At 49.1% G+C, this 18,430-nt stretch overlaps 1 long non-coding RNA gene across 3 annotated transcripts; it reads left to right on the forward strand.

The window, feature by feature from the left end:
* Window positions 1-1,527: 1,527 nt before the first annotated feature.
* On the forward strand, window positions 1,528-5,503 carry LOC123054619 (uncharacterized). Of its 3 annotated transcripts, none has more exons than XR_006426275.1 (5): window positions 1,528-1,936; window positions 2,845-3,089; window positions 3,207-3,358; window positions 3,832-5,064; window positions 5,260-5,503. It is a non-coding gene; the product is annotated as an uncharacterized lncRNA (long non-coding RNA). The 3 variants fall into 3 exon arrangements; XR_006426276.1 differs by having other exon boundaries at window positions 1,529-1,936; window positions 3,212-3,358; window positions 3,832-5,014; XR_006426274.1 differs by having other exon boundaries at window positions 1,530-1,936; window positions 3,832-5,014.
* The last annotated feature ends 12,927 nt before the right edge of the window (window positions 5,504-18,430 follow it).

Consider the following 18,430-nt stretch of genomic DNA (forward strand, 5'->3'; position numbering starts at 1 on the left):
AAGAAAATGAAAACTTCCTTAGGCAACATTGTTTGTCATTCCAAGATGCACCCTTGTGCACGATATGAGGTCATTTGAACAAACTATGCCATGAATGTGGCCATAAGATTGATCATTTGGCTTGAAAGCCATGAATCTTCACACATGATAGCTCATTTCTAAAAACACTTTTTTAAAATAATTACCGTATTACAAGTTTATTATTTTTTCTAGAAACTTGGTCACATATAATGACACAATGCGGAGATTTTCCAATTTTTTGAATTTTTTTGAATTTTTTATGCCCATTTCAAAATGCGGTCAAAACGACGGGCTTGACCGTTCCTAGCTAGTTGTTGAATCTTGGAGACCTTTTGATGTTTCTCTGATTAAATAGATACTTATGTACCTAGAAATGATATTTGGAAAAAAATAAAGAGCAAACTACGAGGTAGCTATAGTTCAAATTTGACCCGCTTCCAACTGAATCGGTGGAAATTTGTCTTTTTCACGAGAGGTGGATCAAAACTTTTTACACCCAACGATTTGGTCAATTGTGCATTAAATATGTCCTAGTGTTTTAGAAAATTGATTTGGTATAATTTTGCAACAAATATATTATAGGTCCTTCACAAAAAAACTCAATTTGGGCACTCGAAAAATGGAAAATGAATTTTTCGTCCAAAGAAAATGAAAACTTCCTTAGGCAACATTGTCTACCATTCCAAGATGCACCCTTGTGCACAATATGAGATCAGTTGAACAAACTATGTCATGAATGTGGCCATAAGATTGATCATTTGGCTTGAAAGCCATGAATCTTCACACTTGATAGCTCGTTTCTAAGAACACTTTTTTAAAATAATCCGTATTACAAGTTTATAATTTTTGCTGGTAACTTGACCACATATAATGAAACAATGCGAAGGTTTTCCAAATTTTTGATTTTTTTTTGAATTTTTATGCCCGTTTCAAAATGCGGTCAAAATGGCGGGAATAACCGTTCCTAGCTAGTGGTTGAATCTTGGAATTTTTTTGGTGTTTCTCTGATTAAATAGATACTTATGTACCTAGAAATGATTTTTGGAAAAAATAAAGAGCAAACTATGAGGCAGCTCAGTACAAATTTGACCCATTTCCAACTGGATCGACGGAAATTTGTCTTTTTCATGACAGGTGAATCAAAACTTTTGACACCCAAGTATATGATCAATTATACATTAAATATATTCTAATATTTTAGAAAATTGATTTGGTCCAATTTTACAACAAATATATTGTAGGTCCTTCACAAAAAACTCATTTTGGGCACTTGAAAAACGAAAAACGAATTTTTTAATCAACCACGATCAATTTTTTAGTCAACTACGACCAATTTAGATGGTCATGACATTGTACCCGTGTGCTGCATTTTGATTGGTCTGTGGGCGTTTCACGCGGATCGTGGATGGAACACCGTCGGATGCTCGCGGATCCAGCGGCAGTCCTCACCCCAAGCCCACCTAAGCCGAAACCCTAGTCCTCGTGGACATTTTCCATCCACCCCCCGCCTCCTTTCTTTCTCCCTGCCTCCGCTCCACCAGCCCCGCGACCCGCGACCCCAACCCCTCCCTCCCACGACCTCCTCTCCCCCGATCCCATCGGCCGGCGCGACCTCCGCTCCACTAGCCCCGCCAGCGACCCGCTACCCCACCACCGGCGCGCGACAGATCCAACCCAGCAGCAGCTCAGGTCCCGCGGCCATGGCAGGGGGATCCCGAAACCCTACCCTGTGGCGGCTAGGGTTTCAGTCGGCTCCAACTCCAGCGCTGCTCTACCTCCGGCGACTCCCGAGCCCTCAAGCGCCACTCCGTCTCCTGGATGGCCTCGAGGACGGCAGGTTCTTCCTCAACCTCGAGGACACGCACCGGCAGCCGGCCATCTCCGTCGAGCCCACCGATGGCGACCTTCGGATCTGGTATGAATCCCCCCTCTCTCTCGATCTGTGTGTTGGGGGAACCAGCTCAATCCCGTCGACCGTGGTGGAATGAATCTTCGCCCGGTTTCTTGGATCTGAACGCCGGCGCTAGGTTTCTTGTGCCGATTCGGTGCGCATTAGGTGGCGGCGGCTGGGATTTTCCCTTGTCCTGTTCCTGCACCTAATAAAGGTGTCCTTTTCGTTTCGTGTAATTCGGTTGTGCCCGGGTGCTGAATCTTCCGTGGAATCAAGACATTCCTTGGCAAATAAGGCGCCTTCGGTGCTCGTCTTGGGCGGATCTTGTTGCGCCTTCTGGTTGGCACTTGGTTCTTTTGCTGGATCTGATCATGTGATGCACCCTCACTGACTGTCGTGCATCAAATTGGGGGGAGACAAAATAGCTAATCTTAGGAGTGCCGTTATATGAAACAAATCATTTTTGTGGTTCTTGGATCCATCTGCCGGCCTGAGCTGGCCGGCCAAGTACTATACTTTAAGAATCCGTGTGATGCACAATAATTTAGAGTGTCTGCTGGTGACAGATAGATCAGTTCTTATCCTGGTTAGTAAAACTTATGGAAAATATTTGCATGTTATTAGGTGTTTTGTATTGTCAGACTGCTGTAATTTTAGAATTGTGCATGTCAGGTGAGCTTGGGCTCCTTTCTATGTACAGTATAATTTCGTGACCCAGAACTACCACATATCTGGTGGCGCTAGATGTTTCGACTGTTTTGTTGTTATAAATTTGTGCTCTGCGTGCAGAACTTATAAGAAAGTGTTCCAATTCTTATCTGTCAATTTGTTTTACAGATTCTGTACTGAGCTGTTAATTTGTGTGAAAGTTTCTGTACTGCAATGTTTTATTTCTTTGAGGGAAAATGTCTCACAACTTGTGATGTACACAGGCTGCAGTCTTCCACTATGGATCAATAAGCTTGATTGCCGAGCCTTGCCGGACAGCGCATCTGCATGCCATGAAGGTTGCCAAAGAGGCCGACGCGCTTCTCTCGTATGACCCGAACCTGAGGGAGGCATTGTGGCCATTCCTTAAGGAGGCTCGCACCAAGATTTTGAGCATCTGGGACCAGGCAGACATTGTCAAGGTCAGCGAGGTCGAGCTCAAGGACACAACGTCAGCATTAGCAGCAAGGTTCGCCCCGCCTCTCGATTTCATCTTCTTCCACTCCATTGCGTGCTGATGCTCGTGGACTCCTTCTTCTACAACTTCTCATCATCTCCTATTGATGTGTGCTCGTATTGTGTCAAGGAAAGGAATTCAAGGCCATGGGAGCTGCTTCTAGTATAGGACGTGCTGGACCTGTTGCTGCTGCCGGTTGTGTTACCCGACCAAGTCCCCAAGCTGCATCCTGCTGCTCCTGCCCCGGCCGTCCTCAACTTGCTCCTGGACAGCTACCGCAGGTGAGACAATTGCCTCCATCTACTGCAGGTAGAACTACTATGTAGTTTGGTTGTGGCAGCAACTGTTGTAGGTTGGGTGAACTCTTAGTTTGCCTGCCTTCAGATAATGAGATGGATATAGCGCATAACATTGCTTCAGACATTTGCAATACATCTCTTAATTTAACATCCATTGGAATAAATTAGATGGGAATATATATGTGGTTTCATAAGCTAGTGCTGCTAGTTGTTATGGGAATATATTCAGCTTCAATGCTAGTTTGTACAAGATTTTTGTTTGCTAGGAAACATGGACATATCTTCAGCTTTAATGCTAGTTGTATTGTTAGCACATCCATATGTGCAAGAAAACGGTTCAGACAGAGAGGGGTACCTGTTTATCATGATTTTTGCACCACTTTATCATCTTGGTTTCCTGTATTGTACTTTGAAGTTTATCATGTTCTGAGCTGACCCTTCAAATTGGGTTGCAGAGGAGGTATGGCTGCCGTGCAATGATGCTGGAGACTGTTGCCGCAGTGCTGGGGATGGAGACAGATTGCATTGGAAATATTCTGTTATTCCTTACCTAATGTTCTTGTTGCTGATAATAGGGCATGTAAATAGCAAGTTATTTTCCTAGTGGTTACTTATGCTTATTGTGTATCACATTTAAAAAGAAAATGCACAATGAGCTTGTTTTATCTTTTCTATGCTTATGTATGCTTGATCAGGGTAGTTCTTTTTTAATTTGATGACAATGAACCAATATAACCAGTCATCAGTAGCTAGTGTGCATTGCCAAGTACAACAGTTTTACATTGTATGGAATCATCTATAGATATTATTTATCGATATGGGTTAACTCATCCTTATTGTTCGATCCTCTCTTTTAGTTAATAATGTATGCATGCCTTGTATGTTCTGTGTTCTTTACTATACTGTTCTGTCCTCGGGCAATTAAACATTGTATCTGTTTTTATTGTGATATGCAACTCTTCAAAAAAAGAAACTACATTATGGAGTTACTCATCTGCATGGAATTTCTATGTATTCTGGTAGTTTATTTTTGATATTGTATTGCTGTATTCCCAATCTGCGTGGGAGCCGAAGCTCGATTTGTTCCTGTTTCTGTTTCTGTTTCAGTACTAGTACAATGTAATGATTTTGTGCTTTCATGAAGTATTTTGCGCTATTTTTTTTCTGTCGAGCAATTTAGAAGACCTGTAGAGCATTTAACTAGACAGTTGACTTTGCATGTGCAACTATGCTTGCTTAGAGCAGCCCTTGACTGGCTACATTATTGTGATGGACCGTGCTGTTCTTAGTTGTGCTACAGTATGTGTTCCGTGTTGTTTGCACTTGTTAGCCAAATCATTGCACACGCAGTGTTAACGCGATGTTGTAAAATTCCTGTTTGTACAATGTATCTGCTACATATGTTTTCATCTTGATAGCTAGCAGCCTAGCACCATGAACTTTGATTGTAAAATCTCTATATGCTGTAAAATTAATTGGGCCAGTCTCGAATTTGTTGTGAATTGTAAGATGCTTCAAGTAAATGGTTTTTTGTCTTCTCACGTGTAGGCGGTCAGGCGAGACAGCAAGTAGAGGTTCAGTCTGTTGGAGGAGTATGGCGAGCTGCTGATTCGGGCTAAACAGGGGCACACTGTGGCAGTATGTTTTCTGCCTGAACTCCCCTGCACTAATGTATTCTGTTTTTACAAGTAAGATTTAAGATGTGTTTATACTCTTCATGATCATCTGCCATGTAGTAATCGTTATTTTTTGTGACTTCTAAAAGCATTGTACTAGTTGAATTTGTGTTATCATTCTGAAGAACTTGTCCTTTTTATTGAATGGTCTCTTCATAATATATTTGCTCCAGTTTTCTGATTCTTCTTTGCTGATTCATGTAACAGGGCGTCCTGACTATGAGCAGGAGCAGGTGCATGTGCCTGTTTGTAATGCTAACGAAGGAGCTCCATCCTGAAGAATATAGTGCTTGTAGAGCTTGTAAATTAGTTACTCCACTTGTAGAGTTATTTGTAGAGCAGGAGCACCATTTTATTGCGTGTTATTTGTAGAGCAGGAGCTCCATACAGAATCTGGCTCTATACTGAATCTGGCTGTTGTTATTTGAAGTATTACATGTGTTTTTTGTCAGTGCCAATTTAAATATTGGTTATTTATTTACCGTCAAAATGAAATGAGGAATATGACCCTGACAAGTCGGACCCACTTGCTAGAACCTGACAACTTGGACCCACTTATGAGAACATGATAACTGGGATTAATCTGACTAGTGGACCCATGATGCATATATAAAAACAAACTGTTGAGAAAAAAAATAAATACTTGAACTGAGCAGCCAAAATGGCCATGGCCCAAAAAATAAAAAGGCTGCGATGTTGGGCTTGGCCCATGAAGCTAACAAAAATTGATAGAAAAAATACACTAAATTGGCTGAATTAATGGGCGCGGCCCATATAAACACCCAATTGGACCGGGCTGATTCTAATTTTTGACCTTTTCAATTGGTCGCAATTTTGCCACGTCAGATTGCCACGTCGGATCCGACGTGGCCTGAGCAGAGAGCTAGCGACCAAAACAGAAGGTCATGGAATCAACGACCTTTCGTTTTGGTCGTGGAATTCCACGACCTTCTCACAGAGAAGGTCGTTAATTTCAGTTTACGACTGCCAGCTTTTGACCTTCTGTTTTTGTCACAAAAAGGTCGCAAATGAAAAACAATGAACTTTCAGTGACCAATAGTCAAGGTCACAAGTTGACATATTTCTTGTAGTGCTTCTGGGCTTTGGAGGAGGAGGACTGAGAGGACGACGACATGGGAGCTGAGGAGGAGCAGCTGCTGCGCGCGGTACCGGAAGGACCGTCGGTCGGCGATTTCGTGCCGTTTGGGCAGAGGCGCGCGGTCTGCGTGCGGGGCGCGACCGCCGTTTCGTGCCGGGCGGCCGTGGCTCAAGAGCCATGGCCTCTCGCATCTGGCAACCGTCGGCGGTGGTGCACTCGGGCTCGAGCTCGAGAGATGCGGCGGGGGTGGCTAGGAAAATCAGGTCCAAGACGGCGGCGAGCCTGGTGGTCGCGGGCGGGGCAGAGCTACGTAGGGAGGAGTGGCCATGCCTGCCTGCTCCACCTTCCCCCGTGGCGCCGGCGGCGGCGGGGCGCGGTAGGGACGTGTAACACCCTGGATGTAACTTTTCATATTTGTAACTCCAACTCTTGCCATTTTCGGCTATGTGTTATGATATTCCCTTCGTGGCCGGGTTTTGTTTTTTCGTTTTGCATTTTGTTCATGTCATGCATCTCATATCATGTCATCATGTGCATCTCATTTGCATACGTGTTCGTCTCATGCATCCGAGCATTTTCCCCGTTGTCCGTTTTGCAATCCGGCACTCCCACACGCACCGACGCACCCCTCTTGTTTCTTTTCATGAGCGGGTGTTAAACGTTCTCGAAATGGACCGAGGTTTGCCAAGTGGCCTTGGTATAACACCGGTAGACCACCTGTCAAGTTTCGTTCCATTTGGAGGTCGTTTGGTGCTCCAACGGTTAACCGGGTAACCGCAAAGGTCTTTTGTGTGTTGCAGCAAAACCCCCTCCAAACAGTCCAATAACCCATCTAAGTCCCCTCCATGCTCTGGGTCGTTCGATCACGATCGTGTGGGCGAAAACCGCACTCCGTTTGGAGTCTCCTAGCTCCCTCTACCTATAAATATGTGTTTCCCCTCCGAAATCCGGGTCCCGAAACCCTAGCCCCGCTCCCTCCGCGCGCCCGACACGTCTGCCCGGCGCCGGACGAAAGCCGCCGCCGCCCGCAGCCTACCGGGGCGCGACACGTGGCAGCCGCCGGGGCCGCCGCCCGCGGCCCGCTCGGCCCGCGTGCGCCCCCCGAGCCCGTCTCCTCCGCCCGCCGCTCCGTCCTCCTCCTCCAGAGCGCCCGCGCGCCGCCCTCGTCCTCCCGCCGGCGAGCGCCGCCCGAGCGCCTCCGCCGCCGCCCGCCTCCGCCGGCGCCGCCCAAGTTCGCCGCCTCCCGCCGTCCTCCGTAGGTCGCCGCGGCTGCCCGCGCCCGAGCGCGCCCGGCGCCCCGCCGCCCGCGCCGTCGCCTCCCTCGCCGACGTTCGGCCGCCTCCCGAGCTCCTCCGCCGCGCCTCACCCTCTTCTTCTCCGGCGCCGAGCTCCGGCCGCCTCCTCTCCCGCGCCGATCCGCACCGAACCCTAGATCTCGCAGGTTGATTTTCCCCTCCCCTCGATTTCTGCGAAGTCCCGAAATATTGCATTATGTGCTCATGTTCATCGCATCACATCTCATTACATACTGCTCCATTTCGTACGTGTAATATATGAAAATGTTCGTCTCGAGATGCTCTTCATTTTGTTCCATTGTACCATGCTCGTTTGAGTCCATCTTGATGCCCAAATCTCTGGTGCAAGAGTGCTATATGATGTTTTCTGCTGTTACTTATCAGAACTTGGTGTTTTGTTATTTTTGTTGCATTTGATGTGTGCATCTTATGGGCATGATCTCTACAGGTGTATTAATCTATGCCATGCCATCTTTACAGAGGTGTATGCCATGTATTTTGGTGATCTATGTGGTGACTAGCACAAGCATGCAAACTAGGCTTCGTGATATTTCTGTTTTCAGGGACTTAGAATTTGGCGAAGTCAGTGACTGCTGTTATTTTGTTGCCATGTATCCATGTGGCTACAGAGAGACCCGTGCTTCTTTTGGGAATGTTCAGTAAGGATGTTTTGTAGATGGAGTGCCCTAACATGTCTTAATCTTGCTCTACTTTTGCTATAAAATATTCCTGGCAGATTGTTAACATGATATTCAATTTTGCCAAGGTTGTTGTAGTTGATCCATACATGCTATATATTTGCTCTTGCCATGGTTAGCTTCATAAACATGCCATCTTGCTGTAGGTATTCTTGACTTGGCATCCATTTCTTTGTGATGAGTGAATCAAGCTCACCAACATGCCTTCACAACTCTGTTAATGCCATGCTCTGTTTTCTGCTAAGTCTGAAACCTGTTAACGAAACTTGCTATGTTTACATGGGTGCCATCTTCTCTTCTGATCCTTTTTGGCTCATGACTTTTGTTCTTTAAATTTAGTAGATTCATGCCATGCCTTGTTTTGCTATGTTAAGTTCCTGTAGCATGTGTTTTGCTTGCTCTGAACATTGCTACCTGATGCTGTTTCAGCCATGTCCAGTAATTTCACTAAGTCTGTGATCCTGATATCTTTTGCACCTTTGCCATGCTTGTTTGAACCTGTTATACTGTGATCTAGCCGTAGCTCAGTGTTCATCTTTTGTCAAGATTCTCCTGTAGATTACTGCCATATGCTTTGTTGCTATGTTGGAGTGCTTTAGCATAGTTACTTGTTGCATTCTAAGTGCTATCATGCTGTTAATCGCAGATTCGTGTCATTCTTGTTTTGCTTGCCATTTGCAAACCGTGCCTCCGTTTCCGGTGATCTTTATATCGATTTCGACCGAAATCATCTCATCTTTCCAGTGGCATACTTGGTTTGCCAAGTTACTGCCTTGTTCATTATTTTTCTTCCGGAGCACACATATGCATCGCATATCATATTTCGCATATCATGCATGTTTTGCATCATGTTGTTTGTGCATTTCCCGTGATTGATTGTGGTTCCATTGCTTGTGTTCTTGCTGTGGGTAGAGCCGGGAGATGAGTTCGTGAACGAGGAACCTATTGAGTACGCTTACGAGGATCAAGCTTTCGACAACTCTGAGAACCTTGCAGGCAAGATGACCATACTCTCCAAATCACTTCTATCTTTGCTTTGCTAGTTGTTGAGGATATAGACCTGGGAGTCACCCGCCAGGAGGGCCGGGTTACACTAAGGGTCATTGCCAGAAGCCCGGAGCTAAGTTCCAAGATAATGGGCCAGAGATGGGCTGAGACCCGGATATGGCTTAAAGCCCGTAGTACAATCTTTATTGTTATAGTAGAACTTGTAGTATAAGGCAAGTATTGTTTAGAGTCCGAGCCGGACACTCTTATGAGCCGGCCGGGACTCTAAGGGCCACTGGGTGTCAACCTCCCTATATAAAGGGACGACCCGGCAGCGGTTTAGGGGCGACAACAATCTGATCGAGAGCCGGGCATAGCTGTTTAGCTCCCTGGTTATCGAAACCCTGATTAATACCACCTCAACTGGACGTAGGCTTTTACCTTCACCGTAAGGGGCCGAACCATTATAAACCCTCGTGTTCCTTGTCCCACTTAACCCCTTCAAGCTTCCCAATTGCGATGGCTCCACGACTAAGTCCTAACCCGAGGACATCTGCCGTGACAATTCCACGACAGTTGGCGCCCACCGTGGGGCTGGCGCACGGTGTATTTGAGTTCTTGAAGGGCAGCTTCGAAGGGCTCAAGGGATACGCTGTGGGCCGGATGACCAAGAGTCGTCGCGGCAAGCTCTACATCGACGATGCGGACTGGGGCCCCGACGCCGGCTCAGTGGAGTACGGGTACCGGGTCCCCTTCGGTGGAGTTCATGTCTTCATCGGCAAGATTGGTGAGCCGGGCCCCGAGCCGGATCCCCGCGCCGATCTCATCGAAACGGCTCAGCGCGCACGACCTGCCCGGGCCCGGCCTGCCTTAAGGCGCGCTTTTGTGGGATGCATCCACGGAGGGCCCTCTGATCCATCCGGGTCTGGTGATGAGGCGGCCGCCGGCTCTGACGGCGAGTCGGCCGCTGATGAGTCAAACTCGTTGTACCAACTTCAAGATGGCAGGCTCATGAGTTATTCCGATGGCAACAGTATTCCGGACCTTTTTGAGCCACCAAGTCAGGTCGGAGTTTTTATGGCTGGTGCGCAGCCTGTTCAGAACCCCGCTGCCGGATCGGAAAACCCGGTGCCTTCCCCGGCTCAGGTGCTGATGGATCTCACGGATAAGATGACGGCCCTGTTAACCGCCACGGTCGACCCGGCGGATCAAGTTCAGCATGATGCGGCGGTGGCACAGCTAAAATTGGATCTGATAAAAGCTAAAGAGGACCTTGCAGCGGAAGGGATCAGACTGGCTGCGGAGCGGGCGGCTCTCGATGCCCGGACTCAGCTGATTCAGGCGCAGTCCTTCCAACTCACGATGGATCAGAACGCGGCCAATGAGGTCATGAGAAGGAGGCATCAAAAGGCTCAATCTCGACTCCCGCCGGTTTACGATCCCCGCAACCTCTTCAACACACCGGGTGCAGGGTCTAGTCACCCGCCGGGGGTCGTAGCACCCGGATCTGGACCCCTTATTCAACCACGAGTGATGGGGCCTCCCCAGGGGCCCCCCGCCCTGCCTCAGTATGTGCCAATACCCCCGGGCCATTATAATAACCCGCTGGAGAACATGGTCGCCGCAGCGGCACGGCTGGCGGCTCTGCCCGTTGATGGCGACTCTCCGACGGCTATTGAGACCCGCCGGGTCAGAGAACTCCTTCATACAGCACTGGCGCAACAAGAGGCGTACTCCTACAGCCGGGATAGGATCCACTCAACCCCTCGTCCAGGGCAGAGCCCGAGTTACAACCGGCACATGGTCTCGGCGACCGGCTCAAGTAATGTCCGACGCCATGACCCGCCCCCTGGTCATGGCCCGGCTCATAATGGAGCCTTCTACGTAGCAGACCAAGCACGCCAGGAGGCGGAGCAGGCGCCTCAATTGACGGCTTACCAGACCCCCCCGGCTTATCCGACGACGTCCGTTGATGCGGGTATCCCTACCAGAACCGGGGGTGTCCCTTGTTTGGTGCCAGCTATCCGTAATGAACGTCTACCCAAGGACTTCAAAGGACCTAGGAAGGTGCCTAACTATACAGCAGACTTACAGCCTGCAGCCTGGATTGAGAGTTATGAGATGGCTATGGAATTACTGGAAGTCAGTGAGGCGGCCATGGCCAAATATTTCACCATGATGTTAGATGGAACTGCCCGCACGTGGTTGAAAGGGTTACCGCCGAACTCCATCGGGTCTTGGGCTGAGCTGAAAGCCCGGTTCATTCAAAACTTCAAAGATACCTGCAGGCAATCTATGTCAATCGTGGATCTGACTAACTGTAAGCAGCAGGAGGGTGAATCCACGACCCATTGGGTTCGCCGGGTCAAGGAGATCATACATTCATCGGATAAGATGGATGCCGGCTCTGCAGTCTTAATGTTGGAACAAAACTATCGCTTTGTACCCCTAAAGATGAAACTCGGGCGGCTTAAGCGTGACTGTACTGATATGGGTACACTGATGGCAGCTCTTGTCAAGTACGCCGATTCCGATGGTACCAAGGATCCCCCTTCAGATGATGAAAGGGTAGGGAAGGGAAAGAAGAACGGCAACGGCAAGGGTCCTCAGTTTAGCCCAGGGAACCAAGGAGGAGGCAAGCGCAAGGCCGATGGCAGCCTAGAGTTTGTAGCCAACACCAACTCTCAAGGTAATAACCAGCGACGCAAGGGGAGGCCCCCTCCCCGAGGCGGCGGGTCAGGACCTTCTCTGGAACAGCTGTTGAATGAACCTTGTCCGAGACACGGTTCTAGAGAGAAGCCGGCGACTCATCCGTGGAAGGATTGTGCTATCATGAAGGCCTTTAAAAACTACAATGGTCCGGGTGGCGGCTCAGGCGCCGGCGGCTTTCATGGCCCGGGCGGCGGGTCAAATTCCGGTCCTCAGAACAGTCAAGGGGGCTTTAATCAACAGTCTGGTCAGGGTCATCAACAGCAACAGGGGGGCTATCAGACCAACCCAAAGCAGCTTAGCGGTGGACAGTATCACGTGTTCACCACTAGTTTGTGCAAACGAGACGAGAAGCTTCACAAGAGGGCTGTTAATGCTGTTGAGCCGGCGGTTCCACGCTACTTACGGTGGTCGGAGCAGCCCATAGTGTGGAGTAGGGAGGATCACCCTCCCCGGGTGGATAACCCGGGCCACCTGGCCTTAGTGGTGGCTCCTCAAGTGGGAGGCTATAAGTTCACAAAGGTACTCATGGATGGAGGCAGCAGCATCAACATCCTCTATTATGAGACTTTCCGTCGTATGGGACTAGTTGATAAGAACCTCAGCCAGTCAAATACTATCTTCCATGGTGTGGTACCCGGTAAATCGGCTTATCCAGTCGGCAAGATCGAACTGGAAGTGGCCTTCGGTGATGAGAACAACTACAGGGTGGAGAAGTTGACCTTTGAGGTGGTCAAGATAAGAAGTCCTTACCACGCCATATTTGGACGGCCGGCTTACGCCAAGTTCATGGCACGGCCGTGTTATGTGTACTTACAACTCAAGATGCCGGGTCACAACGGGACCATTACGGTTCACGACAGCCGGAAAGTGGCTCTGGAGTGTGAGGAAGGTGACGCGGCTTATGCAGAGTCTGTTTGTGCCACAGAAGAGTTGAAATTTTATAAAGACAATGTTGACCCAACAGATATGACCTCTCTGAAAAAGCCAACCACGGAGAATGAACCAGCAATGAAGTTTAAATCAGCTGATGAGACTAAACTTGTTGATTTTGTTCCAGGTGACTCGTCTCAGCAGTTCAGCATCAGTGCAAATCTGGACCCGAAATAGGAAGGCGCGCTCATCGAGTTCATCCGTGAGAATAGGGACATCTTCGCATGGAAACCTTCTGACATGCCAGGTGTACCTAGAGAACTCGCTGAGCACACTCTCAATGTTGATCCAAAATTTAAGCCGGTCAGACAGTTCCTTCGACGGTTTAACGAAGAGAGGCGGAAGGCTATTGGTGAAGAAGTGGCCCGGCTTTTGGCGGCCGGGTTCATTGTTGAGGTTTTTCACCCAGAGTGGTTGGCTAACCCGGTGCTTGTACTTAAGAAGAACGGCACCTGGCGGATGTGTGTGGACTACACGGACTTGAACAAGGCGTGTCCGGCTGATCCTTTTGCTCTCCCCCGTATTGATTAGATCATTGATGCTACGGAAGGTTGTGCACGCTTAAGTTTCTTGGATGCCTATTCCGGGTATCATCAGATTGAGATGGCAGTTAAGGACCAGGAGAAGACGGCGTTCATCACTCCCTTTGGAGCCTTCTGCTATGTCTCTATGCCCTTTGGGCTCAAGTGTGCGCAGGCGACTTACCAGCGTTGTGTACAGAATTGTCTCCATAAACAGATCGGGCGCAATGTTCACGCTTACGTGGACGATATTGTGGTTAAGTCCATCAAGGAGGAAACCCTGATAGATGACTTAAGGGAAACCTTCGATAATCTCCGGGTCTACAAGATGATGCTTAACCCGGCCAAATGTGTTTTTGGTGTTCCTGCGGGCAAGCTATTGGGCTTCTTGGTTTCTGACAGAGGAATTGAAGCTAACCCGGAGAAGATCAAAGCTATCACTTCTCTAGCTAAGCCGGCATGTATAAATGATGTTCAGCGTTTGGCAGGTCGCATCGCTGCTTTAAGCCGGTTCATAAGCCGCTTGGGTGAGAAGGCTATGCCCTTATATCAGTTGATGAAGAAAACGGATAACTTTGTCTGGAATGATGCAGCTAATACCGCCTTCGAGGATTTGAAAAAGCAACTGGCTGAGCCCCCCGTCCTTGCTGCTCCGGTTGATAAGGAGCCCTTGCTACTGTATGTGGCGGCAAACACACGAGCCGTCAGTGTGGCTATGGTGGTGGAGCGTAAGGAGACGGGTAAGGAGCATCCGGTTTTCAGCGGCCGGTTTATTATGTCAGTGAGGTGCTTATTGAGTCCAAGCAGCGATACCCGCACTGGCAGAAGCTTGTATATGGTGTGTTCATGGCGAGCCGGAAACTCAAGCATTATTTTCAGGGTCATCCCATCACTGTGGTCAGTTCTGCCCCTCTTGGGGATATTATCCAGAACCGAGAGGCTACAGGGAGAATTGCTAAGTGGGCTATTGAGCTTGGGCCTCATGGCCTCAAATATGTGCCACGCACTGCTGTTAAGTCTCAGGCTTTGGTGGATTTTATTAATGATTGGACAGAGTCGCAAGTGCCTGAGCAGAAGCCGGATAACACCTATTGGACTATTCACTTTGATGGGTCCAGGCAGCTGGAGGGCTCGGGGGCTGGTGTTGTATTGGCTTCCCCTAGGGGTGACAAGTTCCAGTATGTGCTACAATTGATGTTTCCTTGCACTAACAATGCGGCTGAATACGAGGCCTTACTCCACGGTCTTCGGGTGGCTAAGGAGATGAGCTTAAGCCGGGTACGGTGCTTTGGGGACTCAGATTTGGTGGTTCAACAAGTATCAGGCACTTGGGATTCTAAGGATCCCCTCATGGCGGCTTATCGCCACGAGGTTGATGCCATTGCTGGGCATTTTCAGGGATATCAAGTGGAGCACATTGACCGCAGGAAGAATGAGGCGGCTGATGCTTTAAGCCGGCTCGGCTCTCAGCGAAAGCCGGTGCCGCCTAACACTTTCCTGGATGTCCTATATAACCCTTCGGTTAAGTTGCCTACAGAGGAGGACTTGGCTATCCCTGACCCGAAGGCACGACTGGTGGCGGTTCTTCATGTCATACCAGACTGGACAATGCCGTACTTGGTTTATATAACCCGGGGAGAGTTGCCTGAGGATGAAACTTTGGCCAGGCAAATAATCCGGCGGGCCAAGTCAATGATTGTTATCAACGGCGAGTTGCATCATCGCAGTGTTTCAGGGGTATTTCAGCGTTGTATTCCCCTGAGGAAGGTCAAGAGATCTTGCGCGAGATCCATGAAGGGGATTGCGGCCATCATGCCGGCTCAAAATCCCTTGTGGCCAAGGCATTCCGTCATGGTTTTTATTGGTTGACGGCTCACGCTGATGCGGAGGACTTGGTCAGTAAGTGTGATGGTTGTCAGAGGTTCTCCCGACGGGCTCATGTGCCGGCTCAGGAATTGAGGATGATCCCGATCACTTGGCCCTTTGCGGTCTGGGGGCTTGATATGGTCGGGCCTTTTAAACGGTCCAAGGATAAGAAGACCCACCTCTTGGTGGCAGTGGACAAATTCACGAAGTGGGTGGAAGCTGAGCCAGTTAGCAAGTGTGATGCAGCCACGGCGGTTCAATTTATGAAAAAGGTGATCTTCCGCTTCGGCTTTCCGCACAGCATCATAACAGACAATGGCACTAATCTGTCCAAAGGCGCTATGGAGGAGTTTTGTCAACGAGAGCATATCCGGCTTGATGTTTCTTCAGTGGCTCATCCCCAGTCCAATGGTCAAGCTGAGAGAGCTAACCAGGAGATTCTGAAGGGCATCCCTTTGCAACGGACGCCGGGTTGTTGGGTGGAGGAGTTGCCCTCCGTCTTATGGAGCATCAACACTACTCCTAACAGGTCTACTGGCTTCACGCCTTTCTTCATGGTTTATGGGGCAGAAGCGGTCCTCCCTAGCGACATCCGTCACGATTCACCTCGTGTGGCGGCTTATGTTGAGACGGACAATGAACAGGCGCGCCAAGTTGCTCTGGACTTGTTGGATGAACAGCGTGATGTGGCAGCAGCCCGTTCAGCGATTTACCAACAAGACCAGCGCCGTTATCATAGCCGCCGGGTCAAAACCCGGGTCTTCCAGGAAGGCGACCTTGTGCTCCGGCTCATCCAGGATCAAACAGATGCACACAAATTATCCCCACCTTGGGAAGGGCCCTTTGTGGTCAGTAAGAACTTGCACAACGGGTCATATTACCTCATTGATGTTCGGGAGCGTAAAGATTCGCGTAAATCTGAGGAGGAGACCCGTCGGCCGTGGAATATCGCTCAGCTTCGGCCTTATTACACTTGAGCTACCGGCTCTTGTGGTGTACATATTTATCTCAGACATATATATATTATGATAAGCAAATAAAGCAGGACCTCTGTCCTTTTTTCTCCTCCAAATATACATGTCATACTACTTTGAAAAGAGGATCCGGCTTATGATCGCATTTGAGTCTAGCCGTAAGCAGTAAGATCACTTGGGGGCTTCCTGTTTAAATATGGGTCGTATTCGAACCAAAGAGAACATAGCTGTCGATACCCATTTGATTGGCAAAGTGCCGAGCTCATTGGGAGGTTGCCTTTGGTCATATTTGAATCATAGTGTAACCCCTCTGAGAACCGACGTGGATCGTATTCGAATCAGCGTCGTTAAACAATTTTCAGAATCACTTGGGGGCTTCCTGTTCAAACATGGGTCGTATTCGAACCCAAGAGAACATAGCTGTCGGTACCCTCTTGATTGGCATCGCCACACCCATTGGGGGCTATATGATCGTATCCGAATCTTGGCTTAAACCCCTTTCGGGCCGGGTCTCTGGTCGTATTCGAACTGGAAGCCCCTAAGTTCCGATTTATCGCAAAGTCTACTCTGATTATGACAACGTGTGCATGGCCGGGTTTCGCTTGACCGGCTTAATTTTGGAGTTATCTTGTTAATTGAACATCCTGGATGTCATCAAGACAAGTCCATTAGAGTTAAGATACCAACCATGCTACCCGGGTCATTTAATCCGGAGGGTGGTAAGCCGTCTTGAGACTTGTGACTTACCTTTCTATGCAGATGCTTGAAGGTACTTTTTTAAAGGTTGAGAAGCACGAAGGATAATTATGACCCGGAGGAGCATCAAAAGAATGACTTCAAAGGATTTCAGCATTCATTACGTGCACGATGGCACGGCAGAGATAAATTGTTGCACTTAAATCTTTCAAAGTTTCAAGGGTGGAGCGTTGTTTGGTGAGCCGCTAGCCGGTTTATGACGCCTGCTGAGTCGAAGTCCCCGGTTCATCTTCTGCTCCGGCTGATCCCAAGGCTTCGAAGGTCGACGATTTCCAGTTGATGCCGCTGAGAGCTTCGAACTGAGCTTCTTCGTCAATTAACCCGGCCGGGTCAATCTCGGGGGCGTAGATGTGTTGGCGAGCCGGAGGAATCAGACTAAGAGCTTCATAGCGAGGGGTTGGAATCCTCTGATTCTCCGCGTTGTACCCCGGCTGATACTTGGTTAAGTCGGTGTCGTTCCCGATGATGGTGGCCACCGGGCGTACAGCCTTCACGCATGCCGCGAAATCCTTCTGGTCGAAGGTGGAGCCGTCTTCCTTCAGGCTGGGGTAACCCAGGGCGATGTCTGCCGGGTCTAGCTCCGGCAGGAAGGCTTTGGCCCGGCTCAGCGCGGCAATTGCTCCGGATCTTGCGGAGGCTCGACGTAGCTCTTGGATTCGCTGTGGCAAAACTGCGAGCCGACGCAGGACTTCAGCCAGATGGGTTGGCACCTCATTGGATAGGGCCACCACAGCTAAGGTGCGCTGTGACCCGGTGTAGAGTTGTTCCACCAGGGTGTACACGGCCTTTAGCTTGGTGACCACGCTCTGGTTGAGGTTGGCACTCCTGGGACCTGTTTAATAAAGGCCAGGTAAGCCGGTGACAAGGGTGAATCGTAACATGTGCAGACTTGATGAAAGCCGGTGAGGCGACTTACCGAAGATAGCAGCCACCATTTGGGAAACCTGGTGCTTTAGACCGGAGAGCTCAGCGGTCTTCTCAGTGAGGGCCTTCTCCGCCTGTTCTGCCCGGGTCACCAGTGCGGCTTTCTCCTCAGCCCAGGCCTTCCGCTCAGCGTCGAATTCAGTCTTCAATTTCTCCTGAGCGGCGATGCTGGAGACAAACTTGGCATTCGCCTTCCGGGTCTCCATCTCTTGAGTTTTTAACCGGCTCTTGAGACCCGCAAGGTCCGACTCAAATTTCTTGCCAGTAGCCTGTATATATTTCCGGGTTATTAAACAGTCATTATATAAGTCCCAAGCACTTTCCAAGCAAAGACACTTGGCACTTGGGGGCTAATGCATATTGAACGTGTCTATCTACGTACTGCTGGTTCAATTAAGTAAGCCGGACTCTAAGTCTACAACATATGCCAAGTATAAGTTATAGACTTGGGGGCTAGCATGACAAGGATCACTATGCGGAAAGTAAGAAGACAGCAGAAGGTTACCTCAGACTTTTGTTGGATCTGATTGACCATGGCGATCTCCGCGTCCCAGCTCTTGTGAACCTGGCTGATGTAGCCAGAAACGAGCTCTCCAATGCTCAAATCGGGGTAGCC

Source organism: Triticum aestivum, chromosome 2D, assembly GCF_018294505.1.
Source record: "Triticum aestivum cultivar Chinese Spring chromosome 2D, IWGSC CS RefSeq v2.1, whole genome shotgun sequence".
In the NCBI taxonomy this organism is placed as follows: domain Eukaryota; kingdom Viridiplantae; phylum Streptophyta; class Magnoliopsida; order Poales; family Poaceae; genus Triticum; species Triticum aestivum.